Raw genomic sequence first — 16169 nt, 5'->3', positions numbered from 1 at the left:
TAGCATTGTGCACCCAAACTATTTCCTATACAGCCATGCTTTATTTTTATGACTATCTGGCTAAATACCAAAATGAAAAGTACACACTGAACCATACACAGCAGAACGATCTACTTATCATGCGTAAGTACGTATTAGAAGTAAGCATTTGCGTTATCATAGTCTAAACAGCATATACCACCCACTTTGAGAGAGATAAGGCATTATATATAAACAACGCAGAAATAAAATGCATTAAAAAAAATCCTGCCCGTATTTTAAGATGCGTAGTTCATAAAATGCATATGATCATCATCATCATCTGTTTATATAGCGCCACTAATTCCGCAGCGCTGTACAGAAAACTAACTCACATCAGTCCCTGCCCCATTGTAGCATACGGTCTAAATTCCCTAATATAGACACACAGAGAGACTAGGGTCAATTTGATAGCAGCCAATTAACCTACTATTATGTTTTTGGAGTTTGGGAGGAAACCAGAGCACCTGGAGGAAACCCACGCAAACAGGTGGAGAGCATACAAACTCCACACAGCTAAGGCCATGGTCGGGAACTGAACTCATGACCCCAGTGCTAACCACTAAGCCACCATGCTGCCCTTTATTTTGTAGCAAGATCATCAGCAGCAGCTATCTATATAGCGCCACTAAATCCACAGCGCTGTACAGCACTCACATCAGTCCCTGCCCCACTGGGGCTTACAGTCTAAATTCCCTAACACACACATACATACAGACAGACACACAGAAAGAGAGACTAGGGTCAATTTGATAGCAGCCAATTAACCTATCAGCATGTTTTTGGATTGTGGGAGGAAACCGGAGCACCTGGAAGAAACCCACGCAAGCAGGGGGAGAACATACAAACTCCACACAGATAAGGCGGGTACTCTTTAAGCGGCCTAAACGGTAATATGGTGGTAAAGAGACACCAGTCATCAACAACTTGATGATGACTGGTGTGTTTATGTATTTTATTACCTACATAAATAATTTAAAAAAGTGTAACACCCCACCCCCAAAGTGCTACCTGCACTAGCGGCAATTTCAGTAGGACAAAAGATGTGAGGAAAAGAACAGCTACCAGCAATAGGCTATAAGGACCTGGGCTAGTGACACGTTAACAGGGAAACCCACAGTGTGGGGTCCAGGCCTACAAAAAAAATGCCCCCCCCACAGAAGAAAACAGCTGAAGCATTAGGGCTCTTCCCAAAGCCCTGGTGCAGTGAGTGTGGTGTAATAAATGTGTAAAAAAGATAAAAGTATTTTTTTGCTGTTGAACTACAGGTCACAGCAAGCAATGTCATGCCTAAACTGTTACAGTCGTAGTTCTACATGTACCCGCATACCCATGGATGGCAGAGCGTGCTGGCACTTGTACAAATACAAGCACCAGCATGTCCTGATATCTAAGGCCAGTTGGACCTGTAATTCACCTGTATAAAAAAAAACCACTGTAAAATAAACACAGTGACAAAAGTAAAGATCCCCTACACACACTATTGTTCAATAATTTAGATCTCACCTAAGTTCATTGATAAAATGAATGAATGAACTACATTGTAGCATTGTAGCGTATTGGTAGAGATGTTCACTTACCCCTGTGTTCTGGTTTTGGATCTGGATTAACTTCGTGTTTTGGTTTTGGATCCCAATTTTTTTCTAAAATCCCTTTTCTTTTCTTTTTTTTTTTTTTTTTGCTAAAATCAAATTTTTTTGCTTTTTTCCCCTCCTACATTATTATTAACCTCAATAACACTAATTCCAAGTCATTTGCAGTCAATTTTGACCACCTCAGTGGTCACAATATTATTTTCATACACTTTCAAACAAAGACTGCAGATTTAGAAGACCAAACCTGTCCGACCTATTATTTGTATTTCAGTAATGACAATCAGCAATGGAGCAATGGAGCTCTCCTGTTTGTGTGTTACCTATATAACACAGTACAATGTGACTGCAGATTTAGAAGACCAAGCTTGCCAGCCCTAGTATTTCTATTTCAGCAATGACAATTAGCAATTGAATGTCACTGGAGACTTTCAAGAACACTGCTACCCCTCCTCTTTCTATTCTACCTATGACGCTGCCCAACTGCTCTACAGTCTACCAAGAACTGTGCTACCCCTTCTGTGTCCCTCTGTGAAATGGCGCTGGATCACCGTGGAGGGTGGTACTTATAGAATCCAAAAATTGCGAGATCAGAGATCCGACTACGTAAGATCACGTTTTGCCTCGTTTTCAATTCAGAGGAAGCACAAAAGTACCGAGCCGGCTCGGTACTCGGATCTACTAAGTTCGGGTGTGTTCGGTTGTCGGGGAACCGAGCCTGAGCATCTCTACTTATTGGGGGTCTCACTACTATTAACCAATACAGAGCTAATTTCCCACGATCTGTCCAATCAGAATAAAGGAATAAAGCCGCTCTGCATTGCTTAGTAATGACAGACTCAGAGCCTGTCATCAGAGTTGCAGAAGAGTTTTTTATTCCCAATTGGATTACAAAGCAGCAAGAAAGGAGAGGATCACCCCCCTTCCTACTCCCCACAGATTTAGGGAAGAAATACATTGGTGAAGGGGGTGTAAGACAGTGTTTATATCTTTAATAAAGTACTTTTGACATTGTTTATTTTGACATGCTTTTTTTTTTACAGGTGAACTATAGGTCCCAGCAGGCCCTGGATGACACTTTTTATTTTATTTTTTTTTATTGTTTTTTTAAAACATTTGTCTGAGCCTGCATAGGGATGTACGCCTATGCATTTGTTGTGCGATGCTCAATAGGAAAATGCATATTGCACGGAAATAAAATGGACTTGTGTCTAATTCTACATGAGGCCCCTTTCTCACACAAGTCATCGCACACTGTGATTGTAGAACTGATATTAGGAAAATTGGTCATACAACCTAAGAAATCTGCAACAATATTAGGCTATTGTCCTCTCTGATACAAGCTTGAACAGCACTGCTTTCTGCACAGTATAACCTAACAATCACACACCGGGGGTCACATCTATTGTGACATAACACAAAGCTGCAAGACGTCGATTGCAAAAGACAAAAGGTTGTTCTTGATATGGCTAAATTGTGCCATGATCTATGTATAACAACCCAGATACAGCTGTGTAAGCACTAGACCAGGTGGAGACAGAGCCAATATGAGGGCATTCCAGCGTTATTTTCAATGCCATACAGATTGCACATCCTAGATGACAAGAATAACAAGGCTCTAAATTTGGAGTGAAGTAAACCAATGTTTTTTTAAATGACAAAAGCCATAAAAAAAAGTCCATATATAGCGTTTTTTCCTTTAATTTCCAGAGTCCAATAACAGTAAGGTAAAACACACAGTACTTTTCAATAAGTCAGAAAATATTTTATTTATAAGGGGCAAAAAGCCCTGAATGAGGGAAGGGGCAAGTACTCTATGAGGGATGATAGGAAGATGAAATAATAGTCAATCTTAATAATAACTGTGTCTTTAGTTTGACCCCTTCCTGTTCATGAAGTCTTTTAGAGGGTGTCCTCCCCGGGATCCCCATTGTTACCTACATTTAGCAGCATGAGTGAAAACTAGGAGAAGAACTGGAAGATTAAAATTGGCCACGCTGGAGGTGCTTACTGATCAAGGCTCGTGAAATGAGTTGCCATGTGGAGATGCCCAATATGCGCCTGGAAAGTAAGTGTTAAAAAAGGGGGCGACAGTTAAATAAAGGGTCAAAAATATATAGAAAAATGTAGTAGTTTCCCCATCCAGCATTAAAAAATAGCGTCAATTAACTGTAATGCTTTATATACTCTATAATATATGGCTTAGGTCTATTATGTTCTTCACTAATGATGTCTTCCTTTGATTGGCCAACTCAACATCTGTCATTGTGGAAGGCCTAAAGTATATCTAACCGGACATTGGTATGTTGGAATACGTTCTGTATCACACCTTCCTGACGTTTCGTTTAGAAATGACACCTATGTATAAACAATATAAATGACAACACGTATATATAAACAATATAAATGAACAACACATATGTATAAACAATATAAATGAACAACACGAAAGTGTTCAATAAAAAGAAAAATCAATCTTTAACAATAAAGAAACTTTTAAACTTATTTAAGAGGGTAATGTTTTTTAGGAAAGGGAGGGCAAGAAGGAAAGACGGAAACTAAGAAGAGGAGGTGGGAGGGGGGAAGTACTTTACTCAAATATCAACAAAGGATAAGTTACATATCATACTCAGTGATATATAGTATACAGTTTATATCCATATAATAGGAAACAATCACCTGTTAGAATTATCATAAAGAGAAAACAAAACAATTATGGGTAGAAGGAGTGGGTGAAAAAACGTGACCCAGGGCTCTCAGATATAGTGAATTTATCTGCTTTTCCTAGTAATGTGATTTTATGAATGAATGCAGTAAATCAAACGTTATTATTAACATGCTGGAGAAGAGACTGAGATGGGGTCTTCCAATATTTAGCTATAGATGTTTTATTTTAGATGCATTTAAAATATAAGAGGTTGATTTACTGGACTGTGCCCTGAAACTAGGGATGTGACGGCACACAAAAGCGGACCACAGAGAAGGTCGACATTTAGAATCAAGTACGGTAAGTCTTCAAGCACTGCATGAATTTCCCTCTAAATCTTAGAACATTCCACCGTATGTATAAAGCCTCTTCTATACCCACAGGCCAGCTGGCATAAAGAAGTTGAGTACTGGTTAATTGGCTGCTAACAAATTAACCCTAGTCTGTGTGTCTGTCTGTGTGTGTGTGTTAGGGAATTTAGGGCCTGATTCATTAAGGATCTTAACTTAAGAAACTTCATGAAAAAACAGTCAGTATTTAACTTATGTGCAAAACAGAATACTAATTTGCACCCCTTGCATTGTACCATGGTTTTGTCCAGGAGACTGAAATAAGAAGTTTCTTAAGTTAAGATCCTTAATTAATCAGGCCCTTAGACCAGGGTTTCCCAAACCCAGTCCTGAGGGCTCCCTAACAGTGCAGGTTTTCCGGATCACATGTGACATAATTAGGACCACCTGTGGTTCTGGTACAATGTGTCAGTCAGTAATGAATACACCTGTGCTCCAGCAAGGAGATATGGAAAACCTGAACTGTTAGGGAGCCCTGCCTTAGACAGTAAGCTCCAATGGGGCAGGGACTGATGTGAGTGAGTTCTCTGCACAGCGCTACGGAATTAGTGGCGCTATATAAATAAATGGTGATAATGATGATGATTTTATGTAGTTTTGTGGGAACAAGGTACAACATGTATATGTATTGTATATGAATTTACTATTAAGTTTGATATGGAAGCCTTGGCTCCTTTACTGCTAATTCTACTCTACATATCTTCATCTGTGGTGGGTCCTAAGTCCCTTTGCCAATCAGGTTTGTGTTTCAGCAATAGTTCAGAGCATATCATAAAATACAGAAATGATACCTTCCTGCTGGGATTATAATAACACATACATTCAATGGAGAAAGATGTCTAAACATTTGTTCATTTGGCAAAGCCTGTAGGAGTAAATGTAACCGCATAAATACTAACTCATTGGATCAACATGATCTCTCTGGAAGAGAATCTAAAGCTAGGTACACACTACAGAATTTTCCACCAACTTTTTATGCCGAGCGATTTTACATGCGATCGATGTTCCGATCGCTCGGTCCATGGACTGAATACACACTAGCCTTGTTTAGGACGATAAAGGGACGAGCGGACGTCCCTTTAGCGACTTTTTACAACCATGTTGTCGTGAGCAATGATTGCAATTTCGTACACATCCGTCGGAAGTTTATACACACTACACAACGGAAACGAGATTGGAACACAAATATTAAACGGTACAACCAACCAAATGAGGCGACAATCGTCCATTTGGGCAAACTTTCGACCATCGTGTCACTGTACACACTGACCCGACTTTTGAACGAGCGGTCGTATGTCGGCTGATTTAGCCGATTATTGGACGAAAACCGTGTAGTGTTGACCCAGCTTAAGGATCTCCAATTTTACCCAACAATTAAGTCATATATTCATTTAGGTCCTCTGCTTATCTTCCTCCAAGGGTGATTATATAGAAGGGAGGGGGGAACCAGGGGGAAAGTCAGGGATGCCCCATATTGGAATTTTTGGTGAAGGTATTGTTGTGAATTTAAATTTCCTAGCTGGATACAACCATAGAGATCGAGAAACATTTTTAGTAGCTTCTTCGATTTCAGCAACAGACCTGGAGGTATATTTACTAAACTGAGGGTTTGAAGAAAGTGGAGATGTTGCCTATAGCAACCAATCATATTCTAGCTGTCATTTAGTTAGTGCATTCTACAAAGTGACAGCTATAATCTGATTGGTTGCTATAGGCAACATCTCCACTTTTTCAAACCCGAAGTTTAGTAAATATACCCCCTGGTAAGTTTGGGAACATATAAAATGTAAGCTAAAGAAATAACTTTGGCGCTAGATGTTTTATTTGGAATCAGCTAGAAGAGGATGGGGGGTGAAACCAGTTCACAAGTTTACCTTGATGAGATGCACAGTAATATCTGGAAGTCCTCTGCTACCCTCACCAGCTGAACTAATCAGGATGGAGAATTTCACTCTGGGAGATTTATTCATCCCTGTAAACTTGTTTATAGAACTCTTAATTTGTTCAAGAATGTCCACGTTGGACTTGAACTGGAGTTGTCTGGAACAAATACAGACTACAGGGGAGTTCATTTTAACAGCATCAATACAGTCAAACCAGTATAATAATGCACCTGCTCCATGTATGCATATCCTTTTGAACTTCAGAAATGAGAGTGGGTCAATTTTCCTTGTATTAGGAAGAATAATTGATTGTAATATAAATCCCCAATAATTTTTGTTTTCCTCATTCGCCAATTAAAATGATAGTTCGGGGTGATATAGATAATAATACCTCTAGGCGCAGAGTCAGATGAAAAGCAAATGCTACTTTATTGCGTGTATACACAGATGTCTAGTTCATACAGGAATAGACATACAACTAGGAGTTTATATAGCTCATTGGCGGACTCTTATCCAATCTTTATTGGTTACAATCAATTTCTACAGTGAACAAAGCATGCATTGGTACAATATTGTGAACTTGTGCCCGTGAATACATAAATCCTACGATTACAAATGGTTTGACTTTTAATGCCTGTTCAGAAATACATTTCCCCGGACACAGAACAACTGTTGACTATTCTAAACATCATATTAAGAGCCCTATCCAGAGATTACATAAATATAACCCTGAACTTTCTATAATGCTAACTTATTCAAACTAATATGGCTTATACATAGAGCATCTTTGAGGTGGACAAGTGGTTCATTATTCAGGCCCTTCATAACCAAAGTTCTTCCCTTCAAGCATGATTCTCATTACAATACATACAGTCATTACATAGGAACCAGCACATGTCTGACAACACTGAACTCCAACAAGGGACATTATCGGTCATAAGTTCATCGTCTCTACAGCACATTTGAATAAGAGTATGATATAAAATATTGTTCTAACCGTTATCTTAGCCTCAGGTATCTATCTTTTGTTTGCATTCAGATTCCATTATTCACTCTTCTCTCACAGGGGATAATAATTATCTTTATCTAAAATATGTAGTGGGAGAGCTTCCGATTTAGAGTAAATTATTGTATATCTAGACATACTTGCCAGCATTGAAAACCTCTCCACACAACCACTATCGTCACCATCTCCTGCTGTGCGATGGTTCAGTTTGCGGCATCACGCACAATGATGCAAATCACGTTTTCAAGCTCCACCTCTCACCGCTCAATGATGAAGTTAGTAGGATCCAGGATGGAGGCTTCAGTCTCCCAGACATTCCAGGAGAGTAGGAAAGTACCCGTATTTCCCCATGTATAAGACGCTCCACTGTATAAGACGCACCTGTATAAATCATGTGAAAAAATTGAGGATAAAACATTATCCTTAATTTTTTCACAGAGTAATTGTGCAGCGGGTACAGAGTGGAGACGGGAGTTGTAACCCTATTGATAATTCTGCCCTGTCAGATGCTTCCTCTGTCTGGTAAAGTCTTCTTTCCTTCTGTCCGTTCTGATCCTGATGCTGGAAAGTCGCTTACCGTCCTCTACGCGCTACTACCCCTGTATAAGACGCACCCAGTTTTTAGACCCAAAATTTTGGGGAAAAAGGTGCGTCTTATACATGGGGAAATATGGTATATATCCAGAGATAGCCGAATACAGATTTAACACTTTATATAGGTTTGGGAGAGAAGTATGAGAAAGAGTAAAAAAATTATAGCCCCCAACACCCCCCTTTCCCTCTATTACAAGTGTAAATATGAGAGGTGACAGAAGCGATACTTGTCTAGTGACATTTCATTTTTGGACAAGATCGGAGACGGAACCATTTATTACCAATCTGGTCAAAAAGTTTGTGCACAAGGCCTTAATACCTTTTACATAATCTCTGCCTATTTCAAATGTACCAAAGATAGACAAAATAAGGGACCACAAGATCAGGTTAGAAGTATTTTCGGAGTCCAGGGATAAAAGTAAAGATGCTTTTTGGAATGTATTGATTTGAATTGATTGATTCTTTGGATGAGATCGATGGTTCTCCGAGTATTGTCCTCGCTTGTCTTCCTGGGACAAAACCTACTCGACAGTTATGAATTAATGATAGCAGTATGTGGTTTATTCTACTGGCAAGAATTTTACAAAATAACGTCACACCATTGTTTATCAAGGAGATCAGGCAGTAACTACTACAAATGTTTGGATCTTTGCATTATTGTGCAAGTCATGTCACCGGCAAGTCTGCTTGTATGTTACCATGGGCTTTAATGAAATTGGTTAGTGCAATACATTGTTTTACAGATAAGGCTGTGGTGGGCAGTTATGCCAAAATTAATTTGTTTTAGTTTTACCAGTCTTACTATCCAAACCACACTGAGGTATCCAAGTTCCCTACCTTTTAGTCTTTAGCAAGGGCATGGCCGTAACTAGGGCTGTGACAGGGGCAACCACCCAGGGCGCAACGCTAAAGGGGGGCGGAATTTAGGAATATTTTAGGTACATTGGTTAAAATTGAGGGCTAGGGGGGCGGCATTTGCCTTTCTCGCCCCAGGTGCTAGAATTCTAAGTTACAGCTCTGGTGAGTTTTATTTCAATAACCAATTCATTTTTTATACAGCTAGCATGTGGTAGCTGCATTTAAGGTACTTTGATTCTATGGAGGCTCATTACATAAAGATCCTTACAAAGCCAGAATGTGAAGAATGGGGAGGGAGGGGGTTTCGTTGCGGTCTAGAACTTGTAAAGCACTAGCCACGCCCCCACAGTAGGTTGGCAACGCCCACTCGGCAATTGTCACTCCCAACTTAGATGGGGGGCGCCGGTGCCCTGTCTCGCCCAGGGCACTAAAATGTCTAGCTACGGCACTGAGCAAGGGCTCTGGACAGGTTGGGTCACCACAGAGAGATACAACAAGGGCACATCTGCCTAGTGGCATCTGGGACTGTCCTTTTTCATGGGTACTCTTTGACTACAGGCTCCAGTCATTCAAAGTTGGAATCCAATACAGTTTTTTAAATCTAAGCCATATGGGCTATATTGTAACAGTAACTATGTAGATAACTACACTAAATATCGTTTTGTTGGAAATCAAGAACTATGATATGTTCTATTTTGTCAGATATATAGTAATCTAAGGCTTCAGTGGATTACAACATAGTCATTTTTCCATGAATACAGAATTCAGCTTCTTAGCAGATCAGAGCAGCAACGGGCTGAAACTAATTACTGTGTTTGATGTTACAGAGTAATTAGTAACTTGGAACTGAACCTACTACACCAGAAACCCAGGCCCCCCACACTAGCTTGTTAACTGATATAGAAGGCCTTATGTAATAAAATGTTTTATTGGTGTAAATCTGCATATAAACTTTAAAAAAAAGCCTGCTCTACTTAGAAAATAGCTCAGATAACCCCTAGTTTTAATCAATATGAGTGGAAGTTTTGTGTGTATTATTTCTATAACAAATTTGAATGTGTATCTATCTGAAGTAGGTATAAAATAAATAAACCAAGGTCCGACTCTTAATTAAAGCAACATAAATTGCTGTCCTCTGCTTCAGGTAAAATTTAGAAACCCCTCCATGCTGCTTTTTGTCGGACCAGAGCTGTGGAATCCCCAGTATTTAAGCTGGGTACAAATCTATGTAATTATCTTGCAGATCACAAGATTCACCACCGTTTGTGCAGATATTGCAAGAGTGTGCACGCTCTCACGATCAGGTTTTATCGTACCAAAACACATCGCATCTGTTGATATGTTTTTGTAAACTTCTAAAACTCACGATCAACAATGGAACGATGTTGGGTAAATGTGGAAGTGTGTATGCACTGACTATCAGCAGTCTAGGCAGATATCTGTAGTGTGTACAGACTCACAATCTTTTCAGCAGATGGTTATGAGAGATGAGGATCACAGATGTGAAGGTAAATCGTGTAGGTGTGTACACATGAATCGGTATGCTTATCGGGACTTTCAGTCGCTGGTGAAATCGCTAGAGAAATTGTATCTGAAGGAAGATTGCATAGGTGTGTACCAAGCTTTAGTCAAAAATTCCAATGTTTATAATGGGTAAGCTGTTGGGGGAGGAGTGGTTAGGAAGGGGTCAGGGTAGTAAGAAGGGGCCCCTAGGATGTTTACGCATATTTCTCATTATATCTTACATTCTTAACATGAAAACTATTGAATTTCACCCCCAAAATGAACTAGTTCCATGTTCCACAGCATAACTGCCATTATTATATTAAAACATTATTTGGCGATGTGGCTTTAATGTCTCTCCTGAACACAGACTGCTACTCTCGCAACCAAACCTCTGCTTAATCTCTAGGGGTGAATGGATTATACTAGCAAAAGACTAATTTATTAAATTTACACATATCACGATGATAAGTGTAATTTTTTTAAATTGCAACGATTTAGTATTATTTTATTGCCATGACAGATGAGCGATGCTCAACTGTGATGATGAAAACTATACAGAGCGGTAAGAAATACTTATCTCTCTGTAGGTCTCTGTTCTGCTCTGCTGGGGCCCGTCACATCCATGGATCTGAAAGCCCGGTTTGAGTTTCCAGTTCCACTGCCCCTAAATAATATTATGTCTACCATACCCACCTCGGTACTGCCGTAATACTTAAATAGGATCCTTGATGCAAAACAAATACTTAACGCCGGTGGGGTTATCGCAGGCAACAACATTGTTATTGTTAGTGGTAACCCCCTGCAATAGTCTGCTGCCACAGTGACCATGGATCTATGTTTCCCATTTCCTTAAAGCTAATAAATAACCTTCATCATCATCATCATCTATTTATATAGCGCCGCTAATTGCACAGCGCTGTACAGAGAACTCACTCACATCAGTCCCTGCCCCATTGGAGCTTACAGTCTAAATTTCCTAACATACACACAGACACAGACCACGAGAGAGGTCAATTTAATAGCAGCCAATTAACCTACTAGTATGTTTTTGGAGTAATATGATTCCCTGACATTCGCAGACTAGCACAAACACTGGCAAACAGAAAGAAGCACTATAGGGATATGGAGGAAGGAAAAATGCACACAGATTCCACCAAACCTGATCTTGAGTCTTGGGATTTTCTTGCCATCTGAAGAGCCACAGCATTAGCTGTTTATCTGAATTCTTATCTTAAAGAACATGTATCTTATGAATTTGTCTGGAGCATGCTCCGATCAGCCTACCGCCCACTTCCAGTGTGTGGCCCCTGCATTCTGGGGGTCTAAACGCCTGGCGGTCCATTGAAAAAACTGTCAAATTATTGTACCTATATCTTACGGTCTTGCCTTTCTCTTTGACTACCCGCGTACTGACTTCTGGCTATGTAAGGAAAGTCACCCAGCTCTGACTTCCCTGGCATATACGAGTGCCCAATTTGGTTTAGAGTTCTTGGCTACCTCCCTATTTATGGCTATGATTTTCCCTTCAGTCTCCCCTACCGGCCTTCCCTGACCAACATCCGCCAGCAAAAGATTCTCAAGTCTCCTACAAAATAACTATAACAGTTCTACAACATCTTTGGGTCTCATTGGGAATGATGAAGACTCACAACTTGGTATATTTTGTGATCATTTTGTTAACTTTGCAGTTGATGATCCAATCCATCATCATTAGCCCACTTCCTTAGTATGGAAGCACAGTAAGTCTAGCCCTGACAAAAGCCTGTGTATTCTGCATATTTATATTCTACAGGTTTGATAAATCAGCTGCACAAAAATGCTCAAGAACAGAATACGACCTTGACTTCGATTGACGTTAGACGAGATAGAGAAAAAAAATAACAGTCACAGAATATATATAGTAGCTGAAAAAAGTGGAAACAGAGTTCAATAGAAACCTGGAAACACATTCTGAAATATGCAAATAAAAAGGACTGAGTAGGTGAAAATGCTAATGCATTTTCAATGAAAACAAGGCTTTCCGAAGGTGTGTGCAAGCTCCCACTGACGACAATTGATGTATTGTACCTATATCTTCATGCACTGTAACATTCTGATGGAATCTTGCAATATTGGCAGCAACAGGTCAAGGTAGTACTTATGTAATAACATAGTGTGCAAGACTACTGTAACTAATGACATCTTTGCTTTCCTTAACTAAATGATGAAAGGCAAAGCTGATGTTTGATATATATATATATGGACTTCAGCACATGACCTATGTTTTTTTCTGTGCTATCATCATCATCAGCAGCCAGGGCTGCCATCAGAAATTGCGGGGCCAAGTACAAACGAAAGAGGCAGGGCCCCCCCCTTCCCGATGTATAGTGTGGGATATATTACATTGACGCCATATTAAGCCACACATAGTACCCCCAGATCATATTATGCTACACATATTACCCCCAGATCATATTATGCTACACATAGTACCCCCAGATCATATTATCATACACATAGTACCCCCAGATCATATTATCATACACATATTACCCCAAGTTCATATTATGCCACATATAGTACCCCAGATCATATTATGTCACACAGTATTGCCCCCAATTCATATTATGCCACACATTAGTTCCCCAATTCATGTTATGCCGCACAGTAGTGCCCACAGTTCATATTATGCCACACATAGTAGTCCCAGTTGATATGATGCAACACATAGTACTCCTAGTTGATATCACGCCACACAGTAGTATCCCCAGTTCATATTATGCCACATATAGTACCCCAGTTCATATTATGCCACATATAGTACCCCCAGTTCATATTATGCCGCATAGTATTGCCCCCAATTCACATTATGCCACACATAGTACCCCCAGTTGATATTATGCCACACATAGTACTCCCAGTTCATATTATGCCACACATAGTACTCCCAGTTGATATTATGTCACACAGTATTGCCCCCAATTCATATTATGCCACACATTAGTTCCCCAATTCATGTTATGCCGCACAGTAGTGCCCACAGTTGATATTATGCCACACATAGTACTCCCAGTTGATATCACACCACACAGTAGTACCCCCAGTTCATATTATGCCACATATAGTACCCCCAGTACATATTATGCCGCACAGTATTGCCCCCAATTCACATTATGCCACACATAGTACCCCCAGTTGATATCACGCCACACATAGTCCCCTCAATTGATATTATTTTTGTTACATTTACATATGTGCATAGTGTAGGAACCCCCTGTGTCACCTTCTACTCAGCGCGGCAGCCGAGACAGGAACATCAGCTGTCAGCACACTGTTACAGGCAGTGCCACGGGATGACGCTGACGTCACTGCTCGAGCTCCGCATTGGAAGGACCAGAGACAAATGTAAAGAGACATAAGCCGGACATCAGACAAGAACACCGCTGCCGGCTCTATCACATCCCGCCCTGGTGACAGGAAACATTTACAAGTTCTCAAAATAAAAAGCACAAAAAAGAAAAGGATGCCAGCTTCATGTTTTGGACAGCAGCTGCCTGCTCCACATGTCGCAGCCCGTGGGGTCCAGTCACTACGGGCCCCTCACAACAGTACTCCCCGTACCCCCCTGATGGCAGCCCTGTCAGCAGCAGCTATTTATATAGCACCACTAATTCCGCAGCGCTGTACAGAGAACTCACATCAGTCCCTGCCCCATTGGGGCTTACAGTGTAAATTCCCTAACAGACACACAGACAGAGAGAGACTAAAGTCCCTTAGCAGCCAATTAATCTACCAGTATGTTTTTAGAGTGTGGGAAGAAACCAGAGCACCTGGAGGAAACCCACGCAAACACGGGGAGAACATACAAACTCAACTTAGATAAGGCCATGGTCAGGATTCAAACTCATGACCCCAGCGCTGTGAGGCAGAAGTGCTAACCACTGATGACAGTATGCAACTAAGAGGGAGGAAACAGATTATACAGGATTATAGTTGTATAAAAAAATAGATGGTCTCCACCACTTTCAGGGTCACAGACACTTTGAGGAGCACTTCAGACAATAAGGAGATTTCCCTTCCTCCCATCTAGCTGTCTGGTAGGTGTCCTTCCACTTTGAACTCCTATTGGTCTCTGCAGACATTACCATTTCCTAAGTCCCATTGGCACTGGAGAAGTGGAGTTGTTACATGTGAGAATGAACTGCAGCACCATAAATATATTGAACCCAAAACCAAAAATGGTTTTACTATGTATAATGTACAGAGGTTGAAGTGGCACCCAAATAACTAACGGGTATAGTATCTATCTTGTTTATTCTGAAATAGTTTCAGACTTAGGGGTAAATGTATCAACCTGTGAGTTTAACGGCGGGTTTGAAAATTGGAGATGTTGCCTATAGCCTATAGCAACCAATCAGATTCTACCTATCAGTTTGTAGAATGTACTAAATAAATGATAGCTAGAATCTGATTGGCTTTTCAAACCCGCCGGAAAACTCTCAGCTTGATACATTTACCCCTTAGAGTCTATACAAAAAGCTCAGACTGTGGAAGAAGTCCCTGATCCAGGGTATCAGGGAAATACATATATATTGTTTAAATAATAAGAGAGCTGTTAGGTTTCTTTATAATAAAATATACTTTATTATAAATTACAGTGGAATTCAAGCACATTCATCCCCTGAATTTTTTCGTCACCCATAGTGAGACAAGCAGATTCAGGTGATGTTAGCATTGTAATGAAAGTATCACATGCCATGCACTGAATAAGACTTTAAGTACCAGTCCTATACTTTCTCTGGGGTGTGGCGAGAGCAGGATGCCGGGCATCACAAATAAAGGGTATCTCCGCTTGGCACCCTCTTTCAGCCAGTAACATATTAATTGTCATGTATTGTGAAACTGTGATTATGTACATTGAAATGTGTTGTTTTACATATTCTTAAATGCCACCAGATAGGTTCAGTAGGACAGACTAGATTCCCTTTTTTCTCCACCACAAACCGAAGCCACACACCTCGAGGTCCATGGGGACTGGGGAGACTGGGAAGATTCCCACCACTATGCAGGTACCCAATCCAGCAAGGAAGCTTTATTTAAAATCTGCCCTGCAGAATGCATACCACCATGGGAAATGGACCAGGGTTAAAAGGGGGAGATCAGCTGTAAGCTAGTGGTCCTTCTGCAGGACAGTACTGATGAGGGGTTACTGTTCCTCTTGGGCTGGTCTAAGATCATGAACGTGATCAGATCTCCAAGACCCCGCACAGCTTTTTACCCTGTATACCTGCCAAAAGCGGGAAAACATCGGCGTCGGCCCCCACTGGCAGAGGAGTAATTGACTGATCAGGACGGCACACAAAGGCAATCGGTTACTAGAGCCCATTTAGGGTAAGGTAGTCTATTAAGCTGTCTTGTGTGGTAAACTCCGCGTAGTGGTTAGCACTTCTGCCTTACAGCCCTGGGGTCATGAGTTCAATTCCTGACTATGACCTTATCTGTGAGGAGTTTGTATGTTCTCCCCGTGTTTGCGTGGGTTTCCTCCGGGTGCTCCGGTTTCCTCCCACACTCCAAAAACATACTGGTAGGTTAATTGGCTGCTATCAAAATTGACCTTAGTCTCTCTCTCTCTGTCTGTCTCTGTGTGTGTGTTAGGGAATTTAGACTGTAAGCTCC

General features: G+C 40.7%; 1 protein-coding gene across 7 annotated transcripts in view; it reads right to left on the bottom strand.

Annotated features, from left to right (window-relative positions):
- The window catches only part of EPB41L1 (erythrocyte membrane protein band 4.1 like 1), a 109097-nt gene that overhangs the window by 75653 nt on the left and 17275 nt on the right, over positions 1 to 16169 (bottom strand). The gene's annotated exons all lie outside the window — the stretch shown is intronic.

The sequence above is a fragment of the Mixophyes fleayi genome, chromosome 6, assembly GCF_038048845.1.
Source record: "Mixophyes fleayi isolate aMixFle1 chromosome 6, aMixFle1.hap1, whole genome shotgun sequence".
NCBI classification, from domain to species: Eukaryota; Metazoa; Chordata; class Amphibia; order Anura; family Limnodynastidae; genus Mixophyes; species Mixophyes fleayi.
Note: the sequence above shows the minus strand (reverse complement) of the source record. Positions and strands in the feature narration are given on the sequence as shown.